The sequence below is a fragment of the Peromyscus eremicus genome, unplaced genomic scaffold (assembly GCF_949786415.1).
Source record: "Peromyscus eremicus unplaced genomic scaffold, PerEre_H2_v1 PerEre#2#chrX_unloc_1, whole genome shotgun sequence".
Lineage (NCBI taxonomy): Eukaryota > Metazoa > Chordata > Mammalia > Rodentia > Cricetidae > Peromyscus > Peromyscus eremicus.
The window spans coordinates 6,029,009-6,051,894 of NW_026734288.1; positions in this window are offsets into that span (position 1 = coordinate 6,029,009).

Genomic DNA, 22,886 nt, shown 5'->3' on the forward strand with positions numbered 1-22,886 from the left:
AACTATATGACCCTGGGTACTGCCTGACCTACTGCCCACTGTGTAGATTTCCCTTCACCAGTGTCTTTAAGGCTTGTCCCAAAATCAGGTTGAAATGCTACAGCTGCCCATTTCTGGGTGGTGCCTGCATGATGTACAGAAACATCATTAAACCCCACACTAGTCTTCTTCTCCTCAGTCAGCCAATCAAAAGGAATACCCCATGAGGCTATAGGTGCATGCTTGGCAGCAGAAAGCATTGTAACAGAAGTAGAAGCCATAGGCATTTGGGGAAATTCTTCATGTAGCTTGCTTGTGCCTTCAGAACCTGCTTGGACCTGATCTGCTACATACTTCTTTCACTTGAGAATAGATTGCTGCTGTGCATGTCCTTTTTTATGGGTCTGATAACACTCAGATTGTGATGGGAAGTTCAGTTTGCATGGTGAGGTTTTGACTCACTGTCAAATGTTCAGTTTCTCCCAGTGGCTGGGATTAATGGCATGTGCTTGCTTGTTGGCCATACTTTTTTTGAACATGGTTCCATGGGGACCAGTGGCAGACACTTGAAGTGACTTTAAACAGTATTGTATTGTCCCAATTCTCCAATGCTCCTATTCATTTATGTTACTCAGATTTTTTCATTTCCAGTAAAAGTATATGTGTCTTGTGTGTGTGTGTGTGGGTGTGTGTGTGTGTGTGTGTGTGTGTGGTGTGTGTGTGTGTGTATGTGTATGTGTGTGTGTGTGTGTGTGTGTGTGTGTGTAGGCTATGTAGCATAGGCTTCACAACTTACTGTGATCTTCCTGACTCTGTGTCTAAGTTGCTGGTACTAAAAGAATGCACTACCACACACAGCTTGAAATATAATCTTTAGGGTCTAAGTCTCCTCTTCTTATGGTGGCCAGGGAGACCAGGAGATTGTGTCAGAATCCCTGATACTGGATTCATATATATTAGTGAGCTTCTATATGTACTGGGAATGGAAGCTGGATGCTCTGAAAGAATCTTCATTGCTCTTAACTGGTAAGGCATGTTCTACCATAAGTTTTCTATTCTTAATTATATTTCCTGTCCATGGTAGCGTAGTCGGGGTCAGACAACTGGTGCTGATTAAAAAGTAGAATTCGGCTGGGCGGTGGTGGCGCACGCCTTTAATCCCAGCACTTGGGAGGCAGAGCCAGGCGGATCTCTGTGAGTTCTAGGCCAGCCTGGACTACCAAGTGAGTTCCAGGAAAGGCGCAAAGCTACACAGAGAAACCCTGTCTCGAAAAACCAAAAAAAAAAAAAAAAACAGTAGAATTCTTCTCTATTTGAGAGAATGAGGCAGGAAATAGTTCCCTAATGATTTGTCCAATATAATATGATCAGCCAATTATCCATATATGTATCATCAGCAGCAATGGATGCACCAGATTGTATTCATACATTTCAGCATACTGATTCACCCACATTTAACAAGGAAGAGTTTAGAAGGTATTTGGAAAGGTAGTGAATAAAGAAATAAAAGGGGAAAGGGAAGTAATATATTTTAATTAATAATTTATGGGAAAGTATTTAAAAAAAAGGGGGGGCTAGGTAGATGGCTCAGCAATAAATGCACTGGCTGCTGTTACAGAGGACCTAGATTCCATTTAAAGAACCCACAAGGTAGGAAAAGATTTGCTATAATTCTGGTTCCAGGCAATTCCTGCCTTCTTCTGGCTTCCATAGGTACTGTGAACAAACAAAATATCACATAAATGATAATTTTAAAGTTAGAAAAAGTAAAGAATGCAATTCGTTACAGTGAGGTCACAGCCCTCAGGCAGACAGTAGCCAGGAATAGTTAAAATGAACACTTTATTGTCTTGCATGGAAGCAGCTGTGGCTTCGTGCCAAGCCAGCCTGCTCAGAGGCAAAAACTGGTTTAATTCTGAGGTTAATAAAGCTCATCATAACCATTCGTCTAACAGCAGATTAAATACTGCTGTTAAGTGACTTTTTAATAATGATTTCTGCATTTCTGTTCTCTATCTTGGAGAGAATTGTGGTGTTGGTATAATTATCTTTTAGACTGAACATCAAGATTGACAGGTCTCATATGCTCAAGAGCAATCTACATTCACTTATTTGAATTTCAGCTAAGACTTTGTGGTACAAGATGAGTATCACAGAGGCATTTGTTTCCATCATTTTAAAATTTATATATGGCTCCACATGATTTTTATGTAAGGATTACCCTAAATGTGTCTACTTTTACATTGTGATCGTGTTCATAAATGGATTGATTAACCTAGCCTGCTTAGGAATATGGAGAACTTTACACAAACATGTCCAGATTCCCTATGTGAAATCCACATGCTTCCTTTGTTTACATAAAGCTTTGGAAAAGCATTCCATACTCTACCATCCTCCTGCAGGCAAGAAATTTTTCTCCCTTCTTCCATCTTGGATATTGTGATGGCTATTCTTGGGAGTCAAACTAACTACCTCTCCAATTAACTAAAACCATAAGAGTTGGTTACACCTGTGAGGCATTTTTGAAAGAATTTGAAATTAAAGACCCATCTTTAATCTAGATCATTTGAGGTGATATCCACCTTCAGCTCTTTGGTGTCTGTGCACACATTTAAGCACGGCACTGAGGAGGCAGTATCAGTTGGGATTTCTGAGATTGAGGCCCGCCTGGTCTACAGAATGAGTTCCAAGGCTACACAGATAAATCCTGCCTCAGAAACACCAAAAAAAAAAATCAAACAAATTATAAGATCCACATTTAATCTTGATCATGACTTCTGGTGGCAGCCAACATACACAAAGAACACAGAAGGAGTAAGCTCCTGCTTGCCCTAGCTCTGGCTACCAAGTTCATTCTTTTTCTTTCTTTTCTTTTCTTTTTTTTTTTTTTTTTTGGTTTTTCGAGACAGGATTTCTCTGTATAGCTTTGCACCTTTCCTAGAACTTTCTCTGTAGCCCTGGCTGGCCTTGAACTCACAGAGATCAGCCTGCCTCTGCTTCCTAAGTGCTGGGATGAAAGAAAAGTGCCACCACCACCCAGCTCCAAGTTCATTCTTTTACCAGCATTAGAGTCTACTTCCTTAGAATTGTGGTGTATACTAAAGACCAACTGTGATACACAGCCTCATGAATTGAACAACTACTGAATTCTCAAAATTTCCATTGATACCAGCCATTGATGGACTATCTAAACCACAGTTTGTGAGACATTCTAATAAATCCATTTTCTTCCTACATAGGGAGATTCATTCTACCAGTCCTTTTCAGGTAGAGAACATTGAATAATGCAGTTGTTTTTTCCTTCACCTGCCCACTGAGGAAGATGTGCTGACTAACAATAGTGTTCATAAACACATTTGTCATGGCTCAGTTATTCTCTAAATATTAAACTATCCATGAAGACTACTCTGTATTATTAACCATTTGCCAACAGTATGTTCTGAATTCCTGCAATGGACATATTTTCTTGGTTGTGAAAAAGTTCCTCCTTTTTTTTGCTGGTTGTCTGAAGTTCCTGTGACAACCAGGTAAAAAGTATCTTCAGTTCACCTGATGTCAGTATTAAGTGACATAAGAAACACTCTCTTTGTGTGCCTTTAAATCTCTTCTTAGTTGTTAATATTCTGGGATCCCTTTTACCTGTGTGACAAGGAATCACTCCACCCCATATAGTTTAGTGGTCTGTGCAAGCTAGCTAGCCATATCGTGTCCTGGAGAAAGAAGGGGAAGTTCCCATGGAGTGCAGGAAGATAGCAGGGTCAGATACTGGAGCCAGGGGCAAGTGCTATTATTATGCGTATCTCTGCTCATTTAGAAAAAAACTTTGTCTAGGGTGAAAGGCAGGGTCAGGAATATTGTGCTGTATCTTTAAGCCCAGAGTAATCCTATGAGAATTGCTCTTGTCACTCAGGAAATCCAGGTAACCTGCCATTCAGAATTTGTACAGGGTCCTTCTAGCCACTCAATTCAGATTTGGCTTTGAAGAAAATCTGGCACCAGCAGTATTGTGTGGTGTGCTGTGAGTCTTGGTGCAGGGAGCTGAGCAGAGAACATGGCCAAGCTGGGAAACCATGACATGGTGAGTGAGGGGCTGCTGTCTCCAGACAGGGTGGAGTAGATGATGAAGATTAGGATCCAATGTGGTGGGTCCTTCTTGGATCTTCCTGGGAATCTGCCTGCAGAATTCCAGTCCTGTGAAGTCCCATGTGGTACTTGAAACTCCCTGGACCCAGGGGCAGGCCTCTGAATAACTTTGCCGTTTAGGCTGATCTGTTCACAGAATTAGGTGCAGGGAGCTGTGTTTAAAATATTTTTGTGCTGTAGAAATATTTTTGTGCTGCATGACGATGACCCACGCCTTTAATCCCTGCACTGGGGAGGCAGAGTCAGGCAGATCTCTGTGAGTTCAAGGCCAGACTGGTCTACAGAGGGAGATTCAGGGCAGGCATCTAAATGACACAGAAAACCCCTGTGCCAGAAAAAAAAAAAGCCAGGCCATGGTGGTGCATGCCTTTAATCCCAGCACTTGGGAGGCTGAGGCAGGTGGATCTCAGTGAGTTCGAGGCCAGCCTGGTCTCCAAAGCGAGTTCCAGGAAAGGCGCAAAGTTGCACAGTGAAATCCTGTCTTGAAAAAAAAACAAACAAACAGAAAACAAAAGAAGAAACTTTTGTTTTTATTTCAGGGCTGAGTACCGAACCCAGGGCCTGGCACTCGATAGGCAAGCGCTCTACCACTGAGATATACCCCCAAACCCAATTCGTTTTTCTTCTTTTTTTTTTTTTTTTTTTTTTTTGGTTTTTTGAGACAGGGTTTCTCTGTGTAGCTTTGCATCTTTCCTGGAACTCACTCTGTAGCCCAGGCTGGCCTCAAACTCACAGAGATCCACCTGGCTCTGCCTCCCAGGTGCTGAGATTAAAGGTGTGTGCCACCACCGTCCAACAAGAAACATTTTTGTAGTAAACTTGTGACATGCTTTTTGTGCACCCATGGAAAGCAGATTGTCAAAAATTGAGGGTACTGCCGGGCGGTGGTGGTGCATACCTTTAATCCCTGCGCTCACTCAGGAGGTAGAGGCAGGTTGATCTCTGTGAGTTTGTGGCCAGCTTGGTCTACAGAGCAAGTTTCAGGACAGGCTCCAAATCTACACAGTAAAAATCTGTCTTGAAAAACCAAAAAGAACCGGGCGGTGGTGGCGGCGCACGCCTTTAGTCCCAGCACTCGGGAGGCAGAGCCAGGCGATCTCTGTGAGTTCGAGGCCAGCCTGGTCTACAGAGCGAGATCCAGGAAAGGTGCAAAAATACACAGAGAAACCCTGTCTTGAAAAAACCAAGAAAAAGAAATAGAAAAGAAAAACCAAAAAGAAAAAAGAAGTAAGAATAGAAGAAAAAGATAAAAGACAAATAAAACACTAATGTTTTAAGGAACTGCCTGATTAAGCAATGCTTTCACTTAGGACCTGAGGCAGGGATTAAGAAAATTCTTGGGAGAGCTAATAATAACCTTCCACCTAAGCCTAGGGAGCTTTCCCCAAGGGCCTGATGTACTGATAATAAAACAGAGCTCCTTCCCAAAAACCAGGAATACGCTTTGGAGAACTAGCAATGGTCTGGAACCAAGGTATTTGTGGTGGGGTTACTTCAGATCTTGAGAAACTAACTTTTTCCATTACATGGGGCTATAGTTATCAGTCCACAGATCCCTGTGGCCTTAGTCAGTAATGTTCCTGAGATGCCCTGTTTCCCCTTGTGCAGCATTGCTTAATTAGTCTCCTCTTTGAGTCTGCCCCATTGTATGACACTTTCTAGAACTTCCCCATTTCCTTTTATTTCACCCCTGGAAGTAGTATCCAAACTGCTATTCTTCTTAAGAAGCTTAGTTGTAATGAGACCTAGCTTGTGCAAGACCTCCTCACTCCATCTTTTATCTTTTCTATATTATACTTCTTCCTCTCTTTCTCATCCCCTGTGACCTTCACCTCAAGACCCTTTCACTGAAGAATATCCTGCTGTTTCACAAATCTGGGGTACTCAAGAAATAATTTTGGGAATATTTTTGCTGTGTAAGCCCTCTCTGTCTTTGTGAATACACTTGCAGTCTTCTGTCCCTATTTAAATTGCTGAAAATGTAACCTGAAGACTGAACCTAAATGCCACAAGGATGATTAGCTTATGTGGAATGCAAAATCTCTTCTAGGCTGTCTCCTCTTTTAGCATTAGCTAAAAGATTGATGCATGCTATTGTTAAAGACATTTTTCTTTATTTATCTCTGAAGTATGTCAAGTGTTTTCTCCCTTGGATGGCATTTTAATTCTAGAACAGCTGCATTTCAATTCTTTTAGAAAAATGTTTGTGAAACAAGTTCTCTTATGTTGGCATATGTGTTCTTGGTCTGAGTCTGCTGCTCTCTATGGCAATGACTTTGCTGTCCTCTATATTACACATTAAGAATCTTATGTATTAAATGATTGCATCACCTCAGATTTTCAAAATTATCCATTTGAATCATGCAGTTGCATATCCATTGAAGTAAAAGGAAAAAGATTTGATGTGGAGCATGGTTTCTACCTTCAGATCAGAACAGAAGGAATAGTTTATTGTGTACACTGCTGGGGGAAACAGGGTAGGCAATCAGCTGCTGGAGTCACCATTATGAAAACAAACCTGATTGTAGCAGGCGGAGTGGTTTTGTAACTTCCCAGCATGTTCTGATTGATGTCTTGTGAATGAAGACAGACCAGACTGGTACGTCTACACTTTTGGGAGGTTAACTTGAACCAGAGGATATTGAATTTTCAATTAAGTAACACTCCTACGCAGATATGTTCAGTCCTGCTGGACACAGTTATGACAGCTCAGAGCTTTGAGCAAAAGCCATTGACTATAACTCTGTGTGTCAGGTTACAGATCACAGCAGCTAACAAGTGCATATGGGAAGATCAACCTATCTCTTATTAATTACATTCCCTCTACTAGAGAAAGTTCCATTCTTTTTTAAAGTCAATATAGCTAATTTATTTGTTGATGTTTTCTGGGGTTTTTTTTTTTTGAGACATAGTTTCTTTGTGTAGCTTTAGAGTCTTTCCTGGAACTCACTATGTAGCCCAGGCTGGCCTCAAACTCACAGAGATCTGCCTGCCTCTACCTCCGGAGTGCTGGGATTAAAGGTGTGTGCCACCACCACCTGGCATAGCTAAGTTTTTTATCTTGAAAAATACATTATTCTTAATCACTTTAAAATACCACTTATTGGTATTATTTTTAACATTTTTAAGAACATTTCTGCTCTTATCTACTTGTTTCTGTTCTCTAATGTATCTAGGTCATTCCTTTTCTCTCAGGAGCTCTTGGTTATTGATTTCTGTGTAGAGCAGTGTCTCCTGTAGCCCAGGCATGCCTCATGCTATGTAATGGAGAATTGCATTGAATACTTAAACCTGCCTCTGCTGCCCAGTGCTTGAAAGACAGTCCTGCATCTTCTTCTAGGATGGGCACAGTGAGAAGGAAAAATAGAGCAGTTAATGAGTGCTCAACAGTCTCCCTGGCATTTTCTGGGGCATAAACATGAAGAGGGACCTATGTAAGAGTTGAGTTCACTGAGCATCTTTGAAGCTGACACATTGAAAGGTCAGAAATGGAGGGACAGGACAAAGGGTGAGAGTTTTCCTGTTTCAACAGTATTTGAGATGAGCGATGTGGAGTGATGTAACCAATTTTAGATGATCCACAAGTGTCCTGACTGGCTGTTTCTTGTTGTCCAAAGAGCAGCACATTCAGTTATTTGGATAAAGGACTGACCCTATATTGAAACAGAATTGCTGTAGTTATACTTGGTCAACCTCTACAGACAATCTCGGTAAAGTGGTGTGGCCCTGCCTAACAACAGAACTGCTATTTTCCTTGTTTAAGTTGTGTAGCCTCAGGTGAAAAAAACGCATGTGAGTAATCTTTGGTTTGCTCTCAAACAAATCCCTAGTATCTGAAACACATGGCCATGAATTCTATTCCAACTTTTCTGAACAATTCTTTGAGATTACGACTATACCATATGCACAGTCTCTTTCCTACCTACAAGCCCGACCACTGACAACTAATTGTTTTCTAATTCATAGCCTGTTTTTCTTTAATATTTACATAGTTACAACAGTTACTGTTTAGCTAGGCGGTGGTGGCACACGCCTTTAATCCCAGCACTCGGGAGGCAGAGCCAGGAGGATCTCTGTGAGTTCGAGGCCAGCCTGGGCTACCAAGTGAGTTCCAGGAAAGGTGCAAAGCTACACAGAGAAACCCTGTCTCTGAAAAACAAAACAAAACAAAAAAAACAACAGTTACTGTTTGTTTTCCTATGGGGTCTCATGTCCCTGGAGACAGCCTCAGGTCACGGGGCAGGGAACCCTGAGGGTTCTTTTTTTTTTTTTAAGATTTATTTATTTATTATGTATACAGTGTTCTGCCTGCATATATGCCTGCAGGCTAGAAGAGGGCACAGGTCTCATTACAGATGGTTGTGAGCCACCATGTGGTTGCTGGGAATTGAAGTCAGGACCTCTGGAAGAGCAGTCAGTGCTCTTAACCACTGAGCCATCTCTCCAGCCCCCAACAGTTACTGTTGAATGTGACCTGTTTGGCTGCAGGATTTCCCAGATATGAAGCAAAGGTTTGGCCACACTGGACAATCAATGTGTATTTGTACACAAAGGACTGTGTGCTTGAGAAGGGGAACAGGAAGTGCTCTGGGAGACTGGAAGACTTTTGAAAATACAGATTTCTCAGATGAGCATCCTGTCTGCTCCTAAGGTGGAAGGGCAGAGTTGAGAAGGCCTATACTGTGTGTGTCATTTGATCTCTGATCACCCAGTGGGGGAGCCGCCTCTGTCCTGAGTCTGAGCTGGGTGGTCTTAGCTAATGTGGGACCTCAGGAAGGCTTAGCAATTAGGAGCACCAGTAGGAAGGAGCTTGCAGGTCTTTCCAGGATTCACATCTTGCTCTGCTGTAGGAGTTGTGAGGGAGACCAAAATCCATGCCATGGTGAGTGTGGGGACCACTGACTCCAGACCAAGAGAAGTTCTGCTGAGCTTCTGTGACTGTGAAGTAACATGAGCCAGACTGTGGTTCTGTTGGTCCATATGGTGATCTGGACAATGGCCCTTCTTTTCTGAGACTCTGAATGTGGATTCAGTGGTGAGGGGGAGGCTCTGCTTCCCTGGCTATGGGAAGCTGTGATATCTGTAATATATTTGCATGTTGTTAGGCAAGTGGATAGAGCAGATTCTAGATCATGTAGATCATGTGGCAGGAAATAGACATTAAATTATTTTTCTAAACTGTTTTGTAATTGGACATCAGTGGGACTGGGGTCTAAAACCACATGGGTTCATGAGAGTCCAGAGAGACATGGCATGAGATTTTTTTCATAAATTTTTTCATTTGCCAAGAAAGCTCTAGAGCTTGGGGCCTCTCTGTTTGGAAGATATAACCATAGCTACAGGGTCAGAAACAGCATTTAAAGGTCACTTTGTGTTAATTTTGTGGGAGTTGTGAAATTTGTGTTTCTTTAATTTCTATACACATAGAATAGTTGGATAATATTTGTCATGATACTACATTTCCTCTGTGTGCTTCCTTTGGTCTCTTGATTAAAAGTTGACTTTATTTTTTCTGCTTTTGTTCTTGGCTTTTTCTCTCAATCTACTTTATTCATTCTCAAATTTTGTACATATTCTTGATGGTTGTAGTTTTGTGGTAAATACAGAAGTCACATTGTGTCAATATGTGTACTACTTTTTCATAATCCTATGAGCCCTCTGAGAGTTACCACTTTGCATTTAGCTTTGGAATCAGGTATCCTGTTATAAATTGTTAGGAGTTTTCTTTGGATTGTATTCAACTCATGCTACAAAGTTACCATAATCAATATCTTAATATTGATGCATCATGTTCTGATATATCATTTATACACTTCTGTATTTATTTATATTTTGTTGTTCTTGTTGTTAATCTGTGGTAGACTTTTAGTTTATTGAATAGAATGCACAATGGGGCTTGGCCAGTGTCTCAACACATGTTTTTGGAAACAATCTGTGTTCACATCCCAACACCTAAGTTGGGAGTTTCATAAGCACCTGTTACTCCAGATCCATGGGATCTGACATGCTCTTCTCCTATATGTCATCTCTACATACTTGGAAGACATTCTTTCTTTCACATGAAAATGAGGATAAACTTGTTTTCAAAATTGTTGTGACATAAAGCAATTAGAGCAAAATAAGTTTTTTTAGATGTGTAATATAAATGATATACTTTTGATTTAAAAATCTGTTATCTTGTAATTGATTGGGAAAAGTTTTCAGTTCCTCACTGATTCAGACTCACAAAGAGTCATCAAGCATAGGAAACAAATTGGTGCCTCCTTGCAAATATCATTTTCTTTATCATACGACAATGAGATCTTTTAATAGTCACAATTCTTTTCTATAAAGTTAAAATACCAGAAGGCTTCAAGTGAATCTCTCTAATTTTGGTGGAAAAACCCTACTCACCCAACTCATTTTTTGTTATTAGCAAATGAGTGAATTGGCATGCACAGGATGAGTGATGACCAGAGATTTCTTTTAGTCTGATTTAGATTATAATCTTGTAGTTCTTGTTAAAGGACCATGGTATGTGTTTGTAGGTGTGTCATTGTGTCTTTATTTTTTCAGTGGAGCTATGTTTTTAGTTTTATTGCCATCTAATTATATTGTTTCCCTGAAAAATAATGAACCATCACCATTATTTATATTCATGAAAATTTATTATATCATGATATAATTACCTTGAGGTTTTCTGTTTGTTTGTGAACTTTGTGTACAGAGACACTTTTAGTTTTGTTGATCTTAGAGGCTTGTCTATCCTCATTCCTAGACATGTCTGTTTTTCCAGTAACTGTTATCTTCATATTTAATTTATTTCTGCTTAATTGATTGATATGGCTAATTAATACATTGGTATTGGGTTTCTAAAACCTTTTGAGGTATCATTGTCTCTTTGTCTTAGTTAGCTTTTGCTGTCAACATGATGTGGCCTAGAGTCATGTGAGGAAACATCAACTGAGAGTGTTTCCAGATCAAAACTGCTGGTTAGAGCAAAATCAGAGAGATTGTGTTGATTGATGATTAATGTGGGAAGGCTCTTCCATTGAGCATAGCAATATCCATAAGCAAGTGGGCCTCGGCTGGATATGACAGCTAGCTGACCCAAGACAGTAGCCAGGCAAGAGAAAATGCAATTTTTGCATTCAGATGCTAGCTTGAGTTTCTATCCTAAGCTCCCACAATGATGTGTTATGATATAGTAATATCATCCAATGAACCCATTCATTACTTATGTTGCTTTTGATTGGAAAATTTAATCATAGCAAGAAACATGCAAGTTAGAACAAAACGTGGGACAACAAAAGTGATTTTGTTACTGTATAGGACCTAGGACTGTTGAAGATATTAAGAGTTTAGATAGCAAAAGCCATAGAGAGCTGTACACAGATCTTAAGTGGCTAATCTTGTAGAACTGCTAAGATGGGAGAAATGAGAGTAATGCAGTGGAGGTCAAGGTCATAGCTTTCCGTGGGAAATGGACTCCAGGAAAAATATAGCCAGAGGTCATTTCTATGGTATTTTGGCTCCAAATATTTCTTACTTGATCCCTTCCCTGGGAAATTGAGTAAGTCAGAATTAAAAGCAATGGGCTGATTTCTTAGAGAAAATGTTGATTTTGTTGCATGTTTACTACTGATGACTCATGCAGGTCTCCGGTGAAAAAGAAATAAAGAAGTGAAAAATTTGTGTTTTGTAGAGAAAATCACTAGGTAGTTTCAGATGGCAGTTCAGTGGTGAAACAGACTCCATTCTCTGATTATAAGATAATAGAATTAGGAATCATTTCATTTACTTTTTTTTTTCAGTCGACTCTATTTGGTCCTACCTTAATTCTCTGAGCAATTCAACTTCCAGTTCTTGTACATCCAGGCAGTGTTGGGCATGGGCTCCATCTTGTGGTCAATGCCTCAAATTACATGTGTCATTGGTTGGACATTAGACAAGCTCTGAGCTGCTATTGCCCCAACATATCATGGACACAGGACAAGTGTGGTTCAAATATCTTTTTGGCTCTATTGTTATCAGTCCCACCACTGGGAGCCTTGTGTGGATACAGAAGCGGGCCAGTTCATGTTCTCTATTCTCAATTACTTGGAGTCCTCACTTCAGCCACATTCATAGCTTCCTGGAAATTTTCAATGCACTAGGCTTTCACATTGCCCCCTAATATCTTCCTTATTCCAGTCTTCTCTCCATGTGTTCTCTCCCTCTGTCCTTTGCTTTGTCATCTGATCATTCCTATTCCTACTGCCCATCCACCCACAAAACTATTTTATTTCCTCTTTCTAGTGGGTTCTGTGCATCCCTCCCCACGGCTGTCCTTTTTACTTATCTTCTCTGGGTTTCTGGATTGTTCTGTGATTATTCTTTAATTATCAGCTAATACCCACTTATAAGTGAGTACATATCATGTTTGTCTATGTGGTTCTCAGTTGCCTCACCTAGGATAATAAAAATATCAGGAAAATTGACATGAACAAACCAAATAATCTAATAAAAATGAAGTACAGATCTAAAGACAAAATTCTCAACAGAGGAATCTAAAATGATGAGAAACACTTAAAGGAATGTTTCACACTTAGCAATCAAGGATGTGCTAATAAAATGTAATTTGAGATTTATTTTACACCTCTCATAATGGCTAAGATCAGTAACACAAGAAAAATCACAAGCTGGCGTGGATATGGAAGAAAGTGAACATTCCTCTATTGCTGGGTGGAGTGGAAACTTGTACAGCTTTAAATCAATATGGTGGTTTTTTCAAAAACTAGGAATTGACCTATCTAGAGACACAGTTATACCTCTCTTGGGTATGTACCCAAAAGATGTTCCTTCATCCTTCCACAAGGTCACTTGCTCAATTATGTTCATAGCAGCTTTATTCATAGTAGCCCTAAACTGCTATGTCTTTGAGAGTTTGTTCCTCATTTTGGCTTTCATAATTTCACATATTCCCTTGCGATGTTGTTTGTTATTCAGCCTGGCTGGGAAATCCATAATTATTCAGGAATACATTTGAACTCATGACCCTTATGTGTCAGGCTGCTGAGTACAAGTGCAAGAGCAGATGATGTACCCCAATGAGTGCTGTTTTGTCAACATGTTTCAACCATGTTAGTGTTAAAATGTTTAATTGAAAAAAGCATAAGACACACTAAAAACTCTGTGCATTTCCAAATCATCATTTTCATCTGTCTTCAAGAGCTGTAACAATGGAAGATAACAAGCACTCAATTGTATATTTTCCTGGAGAGTTGCTTGGGGAGGGGATTCAGGACTCTAAGATATGTGGAGTCTGCAGTGGTTAGAAAGAAGGAGGAAATGGACATGATCTGAGGGTGAATCAAGATGGCTGCCAGCAGCACTGAATTGAAAAAGATATTGTTTACACTCTATAATTACATGTAGGATTAAAAAGGAGAAAAGAAGTCTTAGGAGCTGGTGTTTACCTTGAAATTATGAGTTGAGGAAGATAGCCTTGATCTTGATAATAGACAGCAGCCATATGTTAATGAAAGGACCACAAAATTCTCCTGCTTCAGATAAGAAGAATGAGTGCTTTAGCTACTAGTCAGTCACTTTCCTCAATTCCCCGAAGTAATGGGGACCCTTTTCCAAATGCCTGACCTTGGGAAAAAGACTTCTTCTGGGGAACAGACACTATACTACAACACTCCCAAAAGTAAAGATCCTGAGCTCTCACTCTTTTTCCATTGTACCATTCCATTCTAATTTCTCTTTATTTATTAACTGAACTCTTGCTTTTAATTATCTCAGACTCTGGATGTGAAAAGTATGTATCTTATCCTTGGGATCAGGTGTGTCTAGTAAATCTCTAACTTTCTTGTTCTTGGTGCAACTAAGATGGCACAAAGGAATTCTTGGTTCAGGGTGGCAAAGATTGTTTCCAATAATTATTTTGTTAAGAGAGTCTACCGTTGTACACATTTTTATCATTTATCAAAGCCTGCAGAAATTTCCCCAAAAAGAAAGGCATTAATAGTGGGAATCATTAACAATAAAAGCAAAAAGGTAGTGCAGAAATGTGGTCCATCAGCAAAGTCAAAATGCTGGAACTTTGTCAAGCAGCAATGGTCCACACCAGTATTCACAACATAGCTTGACATGCGATGGATATGTATATAATATTTGAAGTCTCATCCTTCTTCATCTCCCCATTAATTTTATATTTGCCACTTCATCTTGAAGTACTGCCTTCCAGGGGATTATTGAGAGATACCAGATAATGCAATGGAAATGAAATTTATTGAAAACACAACAAAACAAACAGAAAATATTTTTGATATGTTTGTGTTACTGTAATTATGGGTTTTTTGATCATGTCAGATATGTAGGAACAGGAAAAAACTTTGTGGGGTCTATTTCTGGCCCTCTTCATATGGTGATTAAAGTCAGGCCCCAGCCTTGCACAGATATTTCTTACTTAGCTGTCTCACTGCTCCTCAAATAAAATTAGTTGAGATATTTAATCAGTAAAATATTGTCTTCTTTTCAAATTATAAATGTATTATCATCTAATGGTAGAAGAAATCAGGACAATTTGAGTAATAGATCCTTGCAAATGGTAGTGATATACTCCTATCTTTTTTCCCCTTTGGAATGTGTTAGTTTACTCTGAGAATTAAGCTCTTGTTCATTACATTTTTCATAACCACAAATGAATGATATAGAATTGTTTCAGTTGTAAAGTTGGTTGTTGTTAAGCCTAATGACTTGAGTTCAATCTCTGGAAGACTCAAGTAACTAAAAAAATTTTCCCTTATTGCCACATTAGCACTTTGGCACATGCACACTCTCTCAAAGGCACATACCTAAATAATTTTTAAACCCAAATAAATGTCATTGAGGTCACTTGCTGCCAGAAGACTCCTTAGTTTCATCCCTAGAACTCACATAGGAGAAGTAGTTACTAGACACTTTGAAGTTGTCCTTTCACTGCCATATGCACATGATGGCATAGGTATACATGCACAGACAGAGTTCAAACATTTTTAAATGGATAAAGTTAACAAAGCAAGTAACCCAGTTATTGGGAATATATGAAATTATTTGCCAGTTTACATTATTATTACAGAAATTCAAGAGGTATTAGTATTAAATGCAACATTGATGATTTCTTTTAAAATCTTATGTTATCTTTTAATTCTCTGATTTAAAGATAGAACATTTCAAAACATATTTCAGCTGGCCTTAGAGGTACATGCCTGTAATCCCAGCATTTGGGAGACAGTGACAAGCCAATATCTCTGAGTTTGAGGCTTCAGGTGAGGTTGGTTCATATAGTGAGTTCCACAACAGCCATGGCTATGTAGAGGTATCCCGTCTCAAAAAATTCTTAAAATAGCCAGGCGGTGATGGTGCATGCCTTTAATCCCAGCACTTGGGAGGCAGATCTCTGTGAGTTCGAGGCCAGCCTAGACTACAGAGGGAGTTCCAGGAAAGACACAAAGCTACACAGAGAAACCCTGTCTTTAAAATCCAAGAAAAAAAATTCTTAAAATATATGCCATATCTCAAATTACAGAACTTTTTCTATAAAATCTGACTGGACACTCTTTGGTTTCAACAAGTCAGGTTTGTTTTCTTTGCTCACATCAAGGGAATTGTGTTAATAATGAAAATAAGAAGCAAAGCAGAGAGTCCATTCAAAGAGGGCTAAAAAGCCCAACTCTTTGATTGCCATCTAAAAAGGACTTTTATTACCTTTAAGTGACAGGAGACAAAAGAAGTAATCTGGCATCTTCATCTACATTTTAATGTCAGATTCGGGAGCTGGAAAGTTTACTGAATATTCATGCTCCTCTTGGGTACACAAGTTTGGTTCCTAGACCCAGATAACCCAGAACTACCTGTATTTCTAGGTCCAGGAGGTGTGTTGGATTCTTTAGTCCTGCTCGGGTTCCAGATATACAAATGACAAAAAGACAGATATGTGTGTGATTTGATACTTTGAAAAAGTTTTTCTTCATGCATATGTTATTTTCAAAAGAAATGAAGTTTAATTTATATGTATAAGTGTGTATATCAAGAACATGCCAAGTACTAGAGTATAACATAAGAGATTGTGTGATCCCAGGTGCCTGTAGTTACAGAGAGTAGTGAGCTGTCTTCTGGGTGCTGGGAATCAATGTCAGGCCCTGTGAATGAACAGCCAGTGCTCTCAAGTGTTGAACCTTCTATTCAGTCCCATGAAAATGTCATTATAGCAGTGAGGTCTGATGGATGATCCTGATTTCACCTTCAGCTCAGCTCTTATTTTCCAAAAGAAATACAGGATTGAAAGGACCCAAAATTAACTTAGACATAGTACTTAAAGAAGTTACCAAGCCCAAATCTCTACAAAATGAGGGAAGAGTGCAAAAAATGATCAGAAGTGTAATTGGCAATACAAGTCTTTTTTTAAAAGATTTATTTATTTTTATTATATATGCAGTGTTCTGCCTGCATGTCAAAAGAGTTCACCAGATCTCATTTCAGATGGTATCCAGCCCCCAACAATATAAGTCTTAAAAATTGTCTGACTGCTGGACCAAATCCACGAGACATGAGTTTATCTCCAATACCAAAAATGAGCAGCAATGTGAGCCCACAAGGACAATTAGCAGGTGTACCCTTGCTGGAGTTTATGCCTCCTGTAAGGAGAGGAGAGGAAATAGCAGGTATGAAGACTGACTTGTCTGAATGGAATCCTATTTTGCTTCCTTGATGCCTGTAAAACTCTCTGTTGGAGCTCCTAATTGTGGTGACTCCACATGACATCCAGGTTGTGAGGAGATCCTGAGACTTAAACAGAAGTCACTGTAAACCTGTGGCAATGAGCCTTTAAAAAAGAAATATGGAGTATGGAGGAAGTGTTAGGAGACAGTTTTGGGTGTGAAAGCCCATGATCAAATGACCAGAGATGAATCCTTAGGGTGTACCTGAGAAAAGCTGTCTCCTACTGTGCTCTCTGTATTTACTCTGGTGTGATGAATTAGTGCATTCCAGGTCTCTCACTCTTTCTTGTTTTTTTTTTTTTTTGGTTTTTCGAGACAGGGTTTCTCTGTGTAGCTTTGCGCCTCTCCTGGAACTCACTTGTTAGCCCAGGCTGGCCTCGAACTCACAGAGATCCGCTTGGCTCTCCCTCCTGAGTGCTGAGATTAAAGGCATGCGCCAACACCGCCCGGCCTCTTTCCTGTTTTGACAACTACATGCAGCTGTCACTGACAATTTTCTGCAGGTCCCCACTTTCTGGTCCACATTTGGACCTTAAACCTCCCCAGTCCGCACCTGTCAATCCCTGTAACCTACATTCCTGGTAGGAAGGAATAAGGATGTTCTAAAGAGACATTTCTACTTCTCTTTTTGGCTAACAATTATTGGAACAGTGGACCACATGAAATTGTAATTTCGCCAGGTGGTGGTGGCACACGACTTTAAATCCAGGACTGGGGAAATGGAGGCAGGCAGATCTCTGTGAGTTCGAGGCCAGCCTGGTCTACAAAGCGATTTCCAACAAGGCACAAAACTGCACAGGGAAACCCTGTCTCAAAAAACCAAGAAAAAAAAGAAAAAAGAAAAGAAAGAAAGAAAGAAATTGTAATTCACTGGGCATCTTATTGTTGGAAAAGACTTGAACCCTCCAGATGATAATTCAGGATGGTTTTAAGATGGGAAAAAATAATTACATGGCTTCATTAGATTACTTGGTTTTGCATATCTTTCGCCTTCTATCTAAACCTCTAAGGACCTCAAGGATGGATTAGTTATCTTATATTTTCTTTATTGTTCCAAGTTAGTCAATTTGAATAAATATCATGTTTTAAATTTTCATTAATAATTAGCTTTTTTCCCTTTTCTCTTTTCATTTTGTAAAGAATAGTATTACTATGACTCCCTGGCTGGCCTGGAACTTAACTACAGACTAGTCTATCCTAGGACATCAGAGAGATCTGTTCACCTTGACTCCAGAGCTCCTGAAATATAGGTGGGCATGTTGCTCACTGGATAACTTGGTTCATTTAATTGGCTTACTGAGGATGAGTGGATGTGCCTGCCTAGTTAGAGTAGCCAGGACACAGGTTCTGATCCTATCTTCAATAACAGAAGAAGGTTCCCATCAAATGTAGCCTGCCTGCCTTACTGTTACCTTTTTTCCAACACTAAGAAATTTTATTTTTCTTTATTATTGAGCCTGTTATAACTCATCAATGACCTGGGAAGAGTTCTGTCCTTATTTTGCATAAAGTGAACACCAGGTTCACAGAGATAAGTATTTTTTGAATATAGTTAAGTATAATTGTTCATGTAACTCACCCCATCATTCTAATGCCTCATGAAATGCATTTGAAGCCACTTAGGCTAGACATGGTGGCTCAGGCCTGCAATCATGATACTTAGAATGTGAAGGTAGGAATTTCAGGTTTTCAATGTCATCCAAAATGAGAATGGTCAATGGGTTGTGGTTGGAGTATGAGACTAAAATGAGCCATCTTAGAAATAAGACCAAAATGCTTTCACCCTAAAATTAAGGCCTAAGATTTCTCCTTTTGGGAATAGGCCATTAGATACTGAAACCAGTCAGTTAAGATCCCAGAAACCAGGAAGTGTAAAAATACAGAGTTACAGGATAGTCATGAGGTAATGCCTACCGGTTATGGAATGTCCTCTCCCTGGTTTCCAGGTAACTGATCACAGAAATGCCCCCACCTGAGGGCAGCCAATGAGAAAGGTGGCTGGCAACCATTCCCTTAGAAGTAATTTCTAGAAGTCCCTAGAAGTGAGACAATCAGAATTGTACCCGTACTAGCACCCTTAAATGATGTAACCTTGTGATTTTTCCCTTTAAAAACTGAGCTTGTGCCGGGTGGTGGTGGCGCATGCCTTTAATACCAGCACTTGGGAGGCAGAGCCAGGCGGATCTCTGTGAGTTCGAGGCCAGCCTGAGCTAACAAGTGAGTTCCAGGAAAGACACAAAGCTACACAGAGAAACCCTGTCTCGAAAAACCAAAAAAAAAAAAAAATTGAGCTTGCAGATAGGTGGGCATTTCCTCCAGCCTCCACTGCATTGGATGTATTGGATGAAGTCCCTCCCTAAGCTTGTATTGCTTCTGGATATCCAGAATTAAACCTTGCTTTTGCATTCTGGCATGCTCATCTTTGGTGGTCTCTCTGGGGGTCACGATCTGGGCAAGACAGGAGGACCATAGAACCAAGGGAAACTGATTGGCTGGGGACAATGTACATAGTCTTCCCTGCAGCTCCAGAAATTCAAGGCCAAGGCAACAGCAATTGTTAGCTGAGGTACTTACCACGTCAAGTTTACTATTATTTATAATGTTTTCCTATTCTTGAGAATGTTTTTTGTTCAAGGCACCTAGATCACTTGGGGATAAAACTCTTGTTGCTCACTAAATAGTGGCATTCTGCTGCAGGTGGGCAAATTAGTCTTGGGCAGGGATGAGCTCCCTATTTGCTTATCCAATATAATGTGTTCATCATTGAATCTTTATAAACACAACCAACAGAATTGGACTCAGCAGGTTTTAGTCATGTATTTATGCATACATATTCTCACATGCTTAACAAGGAAGAAATTGGAAGGGAAAAATTTGGGAAGGGATGGAGAGAGGAAAAGAAGGAGGGGAAATGATTTATTACATATTAATTTGTGAAACCAAAATGAGCCATCTTAGAAATAAGACCAAAATGCTTTCACCCAAAAACTAAGGCCTAAGATTTCTCCTTCAAGGAATAGGCCAATAGTTACTAAAACAAGTCAGTCCAGATTCCAGAAACCAGGAAGTTTAAAAGTACAGAGTCACAAGGTAGGCACGAGGTAATGACTGCTGGACTATAGAATGGTCTAACCCTGGTTTTCAGGGTAACTGACCAGAAAAATGTCCCCACCTGAGGGCAGCCAATGAGCAATGGTGGCGGGCAACCACCCCCTTAGAAGTAAGATTAAGCCATGATTTTGAGAAAGCCCCTAGAAGCGAGCCAATCAGAATTGTACCCTTACTAGCACCCCTAAATGACGTAACCTTGTGATTTTTCCCTTTAAAAACTGAGCTTGCAGGTAGGTGGGCACTTCCTCCAGTCTCCACTGCATTGGATGTATTGGACTAAATCCCTGCCTAGGCTTGTATTTTATATCCAGAATTAAACCTTGCTTTTGCATTCAGGCATGCTCATCTTTGGTGGTCTTTCTGGGGGTCACGATCTGGTCACAACAAATTAAAATATATGAAAATAAATTTTAAATAAAGAAGTGGCCTAGGGAGATAGCTTAACAATTAAAAGCAGCACCAGTTGTTGTTACATAGGACACAGGTTCCATTTTAACTAGCCATCTCCTGTAACTCTCTTCTGGCCTTTGCAAGTACTCTGTACAAATACCTGGAGGCAAACATCCCTACATATAAAATAAAATAAAGCTTAAAAAATGGAATCCTCTGCAATGATGTCACAGCCCTGAGACAGACAGCAGCCAGGGCAAGTTAAAATGATCTCTGTTGTGCCCAGGTCACAAGACCCCTAAGCAAGACCACCACAGAGCCATTAGCTGATGCAAGCACACAGAAGTTTTGAAGAATAAAACAAGCAAGCTTGGTCACGTTCATCATCCAACAAAGTGGGTGGAGCAAAATGGCCCTGAGCACTCATTAAAGGGTTTATAGAGGAAACATTTACATGCAGCTTGGGATTGAATGAGGGGGCTAGGTGTGAGGTAGTTCTCTGAAGTTACCAGCTGAGGTTACTGATGGCTAACAGGATTCACAGTATTACAGAGACATAAATTTTACTCCCTATGTCCTGCTTTTGTTGAACCCAGGATACATATATTCAGATTTATTGTTCCTGTCCTACTCTCCCCTGAGTTCAATTTCTGGTCAAATGTATCTTGTTTTGCCAAGTCCAGGATACATAGATTTATTGTCCCAGCCTTAAAAGTTCAACTTTTGGTCACTTCTAAAACTACTGGTCAGCAAAATCCTTTGGAAGAGGGGAGGGGGAACCATCTCTCAAGATGGCTACTGCTGTTTTTCCTTTTCCTCCTGATCCTGCATGCTTGTAAGACATTCTATGAAATCAACTTTCTACATACATGGAGACATTCATTTTATCAGTCCTGATCATGTACAGAAGCCTGAATAATAGAGTTGTGGTGTGTTTTTTTTTTTCTTTACCTGTCTATGGAGAAAGATGTGCTGACTAACAATGGTGCTCATACATGCATTCTTCCTAGATTCATTGTTCTCTAAGTATTCAACTTTCCATGAAGACAACTCTTTGTTATTATTTATTTTGCCAAAACTTTGCTCTGAATTTCAGGAATAAAACTCCTTAAGGAGGATGGGGCCATCCTCCAGCTTTCTGATGGGAAAAAGACCTTTTATCTTGTTTGTGATCTAGTTTCTGCTTTTCTTTGCTGTTTGTCTGCAGTCCCTGTGACAACTAGGTAAAAAGTACCTTCAGTTCACCTGATGTCAGTGGAAAGTCACACAACAAACACTCTCCTTGTGTGTCTTTAAATATCTCTTTAGTTGTTAATATTATGGGCACCCTTCTACCTGTGTGGCAGCGAATCACTCCACCCCACAAAGTATAGTGGTCTGGACAAGCTAGCTAGTAACATTGTGTCCAGGAAGAGGAAGAGGAAGTGCCTATTGAGAGCATATAGAGAGCAGGTCTGCTTTGCAGCCTGGGGCAAGAGCTATTGAAATGCATATTTCTGCTGATCTAGAAAATGTCTTTTTCTGTGGTGGAAGGAAGGAACAGGAACCATTGTGGTGTGTTTTTAAGCACATTGTAACCCTATGGGTTGTGCTCTTGTCACTCAGGTCTCATTAGCCAATCAGGTCCTCCAGGTGACCTGCCAGTCAAAAGTGGTGCAGGGTCCTTCCTGCTGCCAAAGGTTCCAGACTTGGCTTTCAAAAGGAGCTGGTGCTATTGGCTTTGTGTGCTGTGCTCTGAGCCCTGCTACAGGGAGTTGAGCAGAGAGCATGGCTGACCTAGGAAACCATGACAAGGTGAGTGAATTGCTTCTGTCTCCAGATAGGTTGATGCAGATGGTGAGGTATAGAATCCACTGTGGTCAGTCCTCCCAGGATATGGGTGGGAACCTGTCTGCAGAATCTCTGTCCTCTGAGGTCCCATGTGGTACTTGAAACTCCCTAGACCCAGGGGCAGGCCTCTGAATCACTGCTGTATGGGCTGTATCTGCTCACAGACCTGGAAGTAGGGAGCTGTGCTTAAAAACATCTTTGTAGCTGGTCCATGGTGGTAAGGGGAGACTGCAGTCCTGGCATGGGAGGATATGATTCTTGTAATATCACTGTCCAGTGTGTACTCACAGGCAAGCTTTTGGTGTGCAGTTGGAAGACACATTAGAACACTGAATATTTGGTTTCTAAAAGTTCTGAATATTGCATTCCACTTTCAGATTTCTCTTATAAATGTATTCAGTATTTTAGAAACTGGTAGAAAGATGGTGTTAGTTTTTTAGCTGCGTTGTGTTCTTACCCAGCAAGGAAATGCCACGAAACACGACAGAATCCGCTAACAAAGAGTTTTATTAAAGGTAAAGGGACAGAGAGTGAACAGGCCTGCGGGAAACACGTGTGTGGAGAAGGGGAAGCCAGGAGCATGGCGCCCGATTTTAAATGCTGGGCATGGACAGATCAGCGTCACTACTACACGCAAGCGCGTAGATCACATGGCCACGTTGCGCGCTTACGTGGCCAGTGAAACGTCACGCATCTCGGTCACGCGAG